This window comes from Triticum dicoccoides, chromosome 3B, assembly GCF_002162155.2.
Source record: "Triticum dicoccoides isolate Atlit2015 ecotype Zavitan chromosome 3B, WEW_v2.0, whole genome shotgun sequence".
NCBI classification, from domain to species: Eukaryota; Viridiplantae; Streptophyta; class Magnoliopsida; order Poales; family Poaceae; genus Triticum; species Triticum dicoccoides.
The window spans coordinates 488,320,321-488,330,386 of record NC_041385.1 but is presented as its reverse complement, the minus strand read 5'-3'; positions in this window follow the sequence as shown (position 1 = coordinate 488,330,386).

Genomic DNA, 10,066 nt, shown 5'->3' with positions numbered 1-10,066 from the left:
GTTGTGTTAAGTGTCCGGAGGGTATGAAGCAACAAGATACATTAAGAAAAGGTTTACGTAGGGTCTTAATCTAAAAAGAAACCTTTGAGCGCGGCCCTGCTGCACGTCTGCGCCTTTGTCTCCGTTGTGCCGTATCTTGGAAGGGTGTAGCACGATGATCATATGTAAAAAGGAAAAACCCGGGTGAAAGACTTCGTGCGAAAAATTGGTTATTCTGAACCATGAAATTGCAATTTGTTATTGTATTAATAGGGTCAAGCCGAACTATGGGATTTTTTACGTGCGGGAAGCCCCATAGCACCACCTATGGGGGTATATCCATCATCCCAAGCTCAGGTTTATCTGGGCTGTTACAACTGGTGGTGCGCCGGACTCGTCTAACCGTGTACGTGGTCTTTACAACCGATCATTTATTCTGGTTGGAGAGGCCATTCAGTGTTTGGCTGCTAGAGCCGCCACATATTCTTCCGCACGTAAGGAACACTCTGTATTTCCGCTAACTATGATGACGCCACGTGGACCGGGCATCTTAAGTTTAAGATAAGCGTAGTGCGGTATTGCATTAAAACGAGCGAAGGCCGTTCTTCCAAGTAGTGCGTGATAGTCGCTTCGGAATGGAGCGATATCGAAGATTAATTCTTCGCTTCTGAAGTTGTCAGGAGAACTGAATATAACCTCTAGTACTAGAGAGCCCGTGCAGCGAGCCTCGACGCCTGGTATTACTCCTTTAAAGGTAGTATTGCTTTGGCTGGTTCTTGATGGGTCTATCCCCATTTTGCGGATAGTGTCCTGATATATCAGATTAAGACTACTGCCGCCGTCCATAAGGACTCGGTGAGATGGTATCCGTCAATTATTGGGTCGAGCACCAAGGCAGCCGCTCCTCCGTGCCGGATACTGGTCAGATGATCCCTGCGATCAAAAGTGATCGGGCAGGCCGACCAAGGATTGAACTTGGGGGCGACGGGCTCTACAGCGTATATGTCTCAGAGCGCGCGTTTGCGCCTTCTCTTTGGTATATGAGTTGCATAAATCATATTCACTGTTTTGACTTCTGGTGGGAATTTTTTCTGTCCCCCAGTGTTCGGCTGGCGAGGCTCATCATCGTCTTCACTTGGCGCCTCCCTCCCTTTGCGTTCGGCGTTTAGCTTGCCGGACTTCTTGAAAACTCAGCATTCTCTGTTGGTGTGATTTGCAGGTTTCTTGGGGGTGCCATGAATCTGACATAATTTGTCTAGAATCTTGTTTAGGCTGGACGGTCCATCTCTGCTTCCTTTAAATGGCTTTTTCCGTTGACCGGGTCGAGAGCCCCTGAATCTGGCATTGACCGCCGTATTATCTGGGTTGTCTTCCTTATTTCGACGCTTGTTTTTATTGCGTCGCGGTTTCCCGTTGCCATGCCTGACTTCGGATGTGCCTGGGTTGCTGGTGCCGCTACAGGCCAACCAGCTGTCCTTGCCCGCACAGAAGCGGGTCATAAGGCTTGTTAGGGCTGCCATTGTCCTCGGCTTTTCTTGACCGAGGTGTCTGGTGAGCCATTCATCTCAGATACTGTGTTTGAAAGCCGCTAAGGCTTCGGCATCCGGGCAGACGATAATTCGATTCTTCTTGGTGAGAAATCTGTTCCAAAGCTTACGGCCTGACTCTCCGGGTTGTTGGATTATGTGACTTAAATCGTCTGCATCCGGAGGTCGGACATAGGTCCCTTGAAAATTGGCCCTGAAAGCATCCTCAAGTTCCTCCCAACTACCAATTGAGTTTCCGGGGAGGCTTTTCAACCAATGCCAAGATGGTCCTTTCAACTTGAGGGGTAGGTATTTAATGGCGTGGAGATCATCTCCGTGAGCCATGTGGATGTGAAGGATAAAGTCCTTTATCCATACCCCAAGGTCCGTCGTTCCGTCGTATGCCTCTATATTCACGGGTTTAAATCCCTCTGGAAATTCATGATCCAGCACCTCATCGGTGAAGCGTAGGGGGTGCGCGGCACCCCTGTATTTGGATGTGTCATGGCATGCTGTCGACGGTTATTGTGTTCTGTTTTGATTCTGAGCTGGTATTCGATCAATATGATCGTTTTGGTGGTTGTGATCCTGCGTCGGAGCATGCTTCCTAGATCCATAGATGGACCTGGCCATACCAGCTTTTTTGTCCAGGAGCTCACGTAAATCGTGTGATGACTTGTGTGCGGCGTCATTAGCCGCCCTGTCGCAGCCACGGGGTGGTCGGTCCGGCTGATCGGTCATTTTATTTTTCGGCTGAATGGGCTCTATGGCCTCGTCATCGAATTCAGGCAGCAGTTTGCGCTTTGGGTAGCTCTTTGTGTGGCGATCGCCACCGTATTTTTCTTCATTGTCGAGCACTTTGTTCCATCTGCGGTTGAGCATATCCTGCGTGGCCTTAAGCCTTTGCTTATGCTTCTTAAAGCTTCTCACGGTGGCAATAAGCCTTCTATGGAGGTTCTCTTGCTCCAAGTGTTTTTCCGGGATGATGAGTGCATCGTCGTCCGGACTGTTCTCCTCTCTGGAGACATATTGATGAGTTTTACCCTTGGCATCGCCGTGATTGGATACCGGCTCCGGACTATATTCACCGTCCCCTAGCTCATTCGGCTCCATCGCTGGGTCCATGGGGTCATCGTTTCCTTTCGAGTCGACCGGGGTATTATTTCTTCTTGCGCTGTTATCGCTGTTTTTACTCTAGCGGGATTTAGAGCGACGCATACGTCGTCGCTTTGGTTGCTGCTTGATGGGATTGTCCTCCGTTGCATCCTCACCATTGCTTTCTTTTGGGGTGTCCATCATGTATATATCATATGATGAGGTGGCTGTCCAGCACCCTTTAGGCGGTGGTTCTTGTTCTTCTGCATCGTCGTCCATACCGTTGATGTCTTCAGAGTCGAAGTCAAGCGTGTCGGTTAAGTCGTCGACAGTGGCTATCAAGTGAGTGGTAGGTGGGGAATGAATTTCTTCGTCGTCCGCTTCCCACTCAAGTCGGACATAGTTCGGCCGAGGGTCTCCTGACAAAGAGATAGACTTTAATGAATTTAGCACGTCGCCAAAGGGCGAGTGTTGAAAGATATCCGCGGAGGTAAACTCCATGATCGGTGCCCAATCGGATTCGATAGGCACGGATGCACGCGGTTCGGAGGTAGTGGCCGGAGACGAGTCCGAGGGTCCGATGACACTGGCCTTATAGGAGATGAAGCCAGTGTTCGGCTCTATCGCCGATGAGTGTGCGACCTCCGTGGCAGGGTCCATCCACCCGTCTTCGGATGGCACGATCTGCTCCGGATTGAGGGTCGGGGCAGCCGCAGGTGTGATCTCCTGAACACTGTCCGATGGCAGATCTAAGTCATGCTCGTCGTGACCATTCGGTGCACCTGACATGGGCCCGAATCCGTCGAAGATCAAGTCTCCGCAGATGTCGGCAGTATAGTTCAAGCTTCCAAACCTGACCTGATGGCCAGGGGCGTAGCTGTCGATCTGCTCTAGATGGCCAAGCGAGTTGGCCCGCAGTACGAAGCCCCCGAATACGAAGATCTGTCCGGGGAGGAAAACCTCACCCTGGACCGCATCGTTGAAGATGGTCGAAGGAGCCATCAAGCCTTATCGTGACTACACAGTGGAACTCTCAATGAAAGCACCAATGTCGGTGTCAAAACCGGCGGATCCCATGTAGGGGGTCCCGAACTGTGTGTCTAAGGCTAATGGTAACAGGAGGCGGGGGACACGATGTTTACCCAGGTTCGGGCCCTCTCGATGGAGGTAATACCCTACTTCCTGCTTGATTGATCTTGATGATATGAGTATTACAAGAGTTGATCTACCATGAGATAGTAGAGGCTAAACCCTAGAAGCTAGCCTATGATTATGATTCTTGTTGTCCTACGGACTAAACCCTCCAGTTTATACAGACAATGGAGGGGGCTAGGGTTACACAGAGGCGGTTACAGAGAAGGAGATCTGCATATCCGAATTGCTAAGCTTTCCTTCCATGCAAAGAAGAGTCCCATCTGGACACGGGACGAAGTCTTCAATCTTGTATCTTCATAGTCCAACAATCCGGCCAAAGTATACAGTCCGGCTGTCCGAGGACCCCCTAATCTAGGACTCCCTCAACCGCAGGTTTGAGGTTTTTGATTCATGGAGGCCTCTGGCAAAGAGCAAAACTTTTGACAATAATGCTAGATTGATTGCTGCAACAGTGCGTTCATTGTGGGACCAGCACTATCGTGAATCACGTGTAAGCTTGGACAGTTTTGGCTTGAAGGAAATTGATGTTCCAAAGCAGGATAACGAGTGAGTTCCTTTCATCCTTGCACTGTCCTTTTATATATGCTTTTCTTAAAATGGTCACAACTTCACACCCATGTTTCTACCTTTTTTTGCTTGCAAGCTATGATTGTGGCATTTTCGCTTCGACAATAGCTAGTATTTGGGAAGCAAGGAACTTGCCAAACTTCGGTCCGAAAGACATCCCCAACATCAGGAAGAATATCACAAGTGCTTTAGTTAATACAGTAGCCAACAAAGCACCATGGCAGCATATTTTGAAGATTTGACTTGGTGGAGGTTTGTCACAACAACTTATATAAATTATCAACCATTTTTTGCCCACATTTTTGGTACATAACTTGCCAATCAAACAATAGCATATTTCTTTAGCAATAATAAGATATTATGTAGTATCTTCTTTTATTTTTTTACACAGGCAACTTCTTTGTCTCGAAAAAACAAACATTAAATGAAAGAAGCAAAGCCCCAAACACCCAGATAGGAAATATTTCAAAGGTCACAAAAAATAATTATTACATGTCATACGACACAAGAGTTGCCTGACACCCAAGCTTAAATTGTCTGACACCTAGATCTAAATTGCCTCCCACCGAAGCCAGATGCCATCCTCTATTTTTCTTCTTCAAACCAAGCGGCCAGGGCAATTTGTAGCATTGTGTATATCTGAATTACAAAAGGAGCATTTGTTCTTCCTCTTTGGATGCAACTCCAGTGTTGATTGCAACCTCTTACTTTTTGCACACCCTTTAGTTGTCGATTTAGGTGTATCCTTAGGAACTCCTGCAATTGGCGTAGACCAACTTGAGCCTGTTGTTGTTTGAGCACCTAAATTTGGTGCCATAGGACCAGTGGTAGTTGCTGCTCGGGGACCAGGGTGCGCCATAGCACCACTTTCAGGTGGCGCAGGGCCAGCCATGGGCGGAGCAGCCAACTTTTTTTTCTTGGTCTTGTTGAAATGATTAAGCTCTGTCCGTGCCGCCCTCATGAGCTTCTTCATATTGCTGTTTGGGCAGCTGACACAGAAGCAACTCGAGCTAGACTAGCAAAATCCATTGACAAGTTTGCATGACGGACTTGCTTCTTCGACTGCTCCGGCATCTCATCAGGTTCTGCCTCAATAGAAGGTGTTGCACCTGGTATTGCTTGTTGTGTCCACCTCCTCAATATGTATTGGGCAGGAATTTCATCGACACCAATGTGTGTAATTTTTTTCAAAATATGGCAACACAACATTCCATCCTTGGACATCTTGCAGCAGTCACACTTGTAGTCCCCAGCTTGGACTTCTGTTGTCACATAATAGCTTATAGAACCATAGTTAGCAACCCATCCTTCTCTGTTTGGATAAAGCTCAAACACACTACCACCATGGGGACGCACATTGTATTTCCCAATTAGTTCAAACTCGTCCCGGAATTTTTGGTAAATGTCCCTAGTGTATGCATCATAGGCTTGTTTCTCGATTGGGAATTCAGACCACAACTCAACCTCCACGTGGTCTGTCCTGTAGTCATTTCCACCCTCACGAACAAGCACATGTGTCTGGATTTTCTCATATTGCTTAACAAAGTTCAACACAAAGTTGTGCGGGTTCACATAACGCTTAAGAACTGCATTGAATCCTTCACTGCACCGGGTAGATTGCAAGAAAGGGAAAAATCGGTGCTTGAAGTAACACGGCACCCATGTTGCCCGATACTCATACAGCTTATCAAAGTGGGTTCCAGCAATAAACAGCCACTTATCCTTCAAAGCTGCCCATTTTGTCTCAAATTCTTCTGGAGTGAAGCTAAAGTCAACACAATCCTTGAAATCTTTTGACAACCCTGGATTCCTTCCCACAAAGCCACCAAGTTTTTCTTGAGCCTTCTTCATTATGTGCCACCGACATCGACGATGCACAGTATTAGGGACGATGTTTTAATTGATTCTGCCATCGCCCAATCTTGGTCAGTGATTATGTTGAATGGTGCTAGACCATCCATTGCTTCAAGGAACGTACCAAATAACCAATCAAAACTTGTCTCTAACTCCTGCCTAACAAAGCCACACCCGAACATGAACGTCTGGCCATGACGATTTATCCCAATGAATGGAGCAAATGGCATGTTGTACATGTTAGTCATGTATGTTGTGTCAAAGCATATGCAATCGTGATACGCTTCTTTGTAGGCTTTTTGTGCTAGTCCATCAACCCATAATATATTCTCAACCTTGTCTTCTGCATCATACTTGACCTTGTAGAAGAATTCTGGATTTGTCTTCTGTATATCTTTGAAGTAGGCAACCGTCTCAATCATATCACCTTCTTTAGTTGCATTTCTGTTCAAGCTTGACTTTAGGTTTGTGATGTGCTTGGTAGTATAAGGAACAATCAGCTCCGTGCCATAGAAATTCGACATGATGTGCATCATTCGGCCTGAAAAACAAGTAGGCAAGTATAACAACTTAAATCTTTGCAATAGGCAAAGGATATGCAAATTAAACCACAGGGCACAACACACACTAAGATGGAGACCACTAGTCTTTTCAGGTATTTTTTTAGTTGAATTTTTATGCATTTTCAGGCCTTTCTGGTTTCAGAACTACCAACAGGCATTTTTAAATCTCTACTTGTCGCTTTTTAAAATGCATTAGCCGCAAAACGAATGCATGACTCACACCAGATGTAGGCAACTAGAAACCATTTTTTGACAACATTTTTTGCTTAGAACCCTGACTCACTTTTTTTTGCTAAAACAGTGATGCAAGGTAGGAGATATACAAAAGAGCACACATTTTTTAGTTGATTGCATGTGTGACAAGAGTTGCCTACACAACTCTCACACTATTTTGCTAAAAACAGGAATGCTTGTAAGAAATACATCTACTTCAACCACACCTAATTGCTTTGCATTTTCGACAATAGTTGCTACAGATCTTAAGAAATTTACAGCATCAATAAGCAGCCAACAACATCAATAAGCAGCCACTAGTTGCCTACCATCCACACTAGTCTATCTCAAGAATGAGAAACTTGTGTAACTAGTTTTTTTGGCACTACTTTTGTTTTTGGTTGCCTACCTTATGTGAAGTAATAAAACAGCGAATCCAATCTTTTTTCTATTTTTTGCATGGCAATCAAATTATTTCCTCCTACCATCATTCACCTATAGTTAAGTTGCAGTTATGAAGGTTCTTTAGAAACAACTTCACTTCTGGGGGGATGCCTTGGGGTGATCGTAAATATTTAGTCAAGGAAGGTTTGTCAATCAATGGATGGTTATGCTCAGCAATGAAATAAGTGACTTCCCAACGACCATCAATGAATTTTACTATCATCTTGGCTTTGCAGCCAGCCTGTATTATCTTTTCTCTTTTCCTTTTCTTCCCTTTCTTCTTTTTCTCAATAGCATCATCAGCAAACACAATGGCATTGTCTTCCTCCTCCTCATCATTCCCATCTTCACAAGGATCTTCTAGCATTTCAACGTTAGGTGTAGTCACAGTACCGTGGTCATCTTTCTTGGGTTTCCGAAACTTGTTGCAAACAAACTGGTACTTATCTATTTCGCCAGTAATAGTAGACCTTATGGAAGTATTCATCTTGATTGGAAAACCCAAATGATGAGCATAAGCATTATATTGTTCTCTTGCACCTAGCAAAGTGTCAAACCTTGTACCCAATGAAGGCTCCTTTGGCTGAGACCATGCTTCATCATCATTATCAGCATCTCCCCCTGCACCCTCGCGCGTAGCAGTCCCCCCTGTTGCTCCCAAACTGTCTGTGTCATCAAGTGTGTGCTCTTCTGTGAGCATTTCTTGCATTCCAGAGTCGGCAACATTCTGCGCGATAGGAGTGTTTGGAGATTCAGCCACAAACTCATTGACATTCTTCAGTGGCGGGGCCCTTTGCGCAGAAGGTTGTGTGCAGTACATGGGTTCAACGTTGTCCACTCCAATATTTGGTGGCAAGTCATAATTAAGGTCATCTGGCAATTCGTTAAGGTCAATCATCTCCTGCATAATTGGTAAAAAATCAAATAAACACACAAGTTAGAAGAGAGAAGCAACCACTGGACTTATATGTAGAAATAATACATCAACAATTAGGCAACAAAACCAATCAACACACAATGTATACTTTTCATAGTCGTACACACCAATCAATACAACATAATCTGTCATGACAAATAACTGTCATGTGTTTTTTGTTTTTTTTCAGGTGGAGAAATCAGGTTCAGGGGAAAAGAACAATAGATGATGTGGTGTACTCTTTTCTTCTCATGGAGTGGAGGTGTTATCAAAAGCAAATGACATGACAATTCCAGTGCTTTTTTTAGTTTACAAATGTACTTTTGGAAAAATGTTGAAAGATTTGTAGTAGTACCAGTACTGAAAGACTTGGTGTCTGCCTTTTTTTCCAAATTATGCACCAATATTGTTTTTCTATTTTGCGATGGTTCATCCCAGATGTTGCCATTGTCATGAGCATAAGCATGCCATGGTTTCTGCCTCTTGTTTTCCCCTTTTTATTCATTTTTCAGGCTATTAGAGGTGGTTGGTTGAAGCAGCATGAGCCGACACCTGGGTTGAGCTTGGTCGAAATCAACCACAAGCTCAAGGTAATGTTATCACAATTTTTATTCATAGCATTTTCCAATACCCGTTTATAGTTGCAGAAAAAACACATCAACTTTGTCTAAGCTTGGACAAGCAGAAAATAGCTGCTTACCATGCATATTTTACTCTCGCTAAAGATGAACTCATAATTGTGCACCACATACACAGTAGTTTTTTTTGCAGTTCCTGGGGTTGTGTTTTCTATCAAGCAGATGTTAGGCAACTTATTCTCTTTTTACCTAGGCAACTTGCCAGCCAGATGTTAGGAAACTAAGTCTCTTTGCTTAGGGAACTTGCCAACCAGATCTTAGGCAACTTGTTTTCTTTATTTTAGATTTCACAAGGATTGGAAAATGTTGAAACATTGCAGTAGTAGTAGTACTGAAAGACATGTGTGTTATTTTTGTCATGTGTTAGAACTGCTTTGAAATGGTGTTGCTTCATCATAGTTTTTTGTCATGAGCACAAACGTCCCAGGGATTTACCTCTTTTTTGTTCCCATTATTATTATTATGTTGTAGGTTTTTGGGTGTGGTGTGTTGGCGGTGCACAAGGTGGTACATAGGATGAACTTGTCAGAAATCCACCACAAGCTCAATGGTAATGTATTCACAATTCCTTTCATAGCAATTTCGAATCGTTGTCCATAGTTGAAAAACTATCTTATACATGCACACAACATACTTAGTTACCTACAAGTTTTCATAACAGTTGGTGCAGACTTTAATAAATCATAGTATAGACAATCAAGAAACAGTTGCTTACCAGCCACACTACTTTTGCCTAACATGAACATATGATTGTCCAACACGCATATAGTAGTTTCTGTTGCTAAGGGTAAATTTCTTGTTCTAACACATTTAGTCGCCTACATTTTGACAACAGTTGCTTACAGAGATGTGTCTCACCACCTGCCATTGTTATGCTCATAACAGAGATGCCAGTAGCCAGAAATCTTACTATTTTTGTACAGTTAAGTTGCCTTAAATTTTGCCAACAGTTGCTACAAATATATCCATAACATTAAGAAACAGCCAACAGTTGCCTACAGTATGAACTGTTTTTGCCTAATCATGATGATATTGTTGCTTACGATCTGGACTACTTTGTGCCTACTAATGGCAATTTCCAAAGAAGGTTAATCTATTGCTAATCTGTTTGCCTAC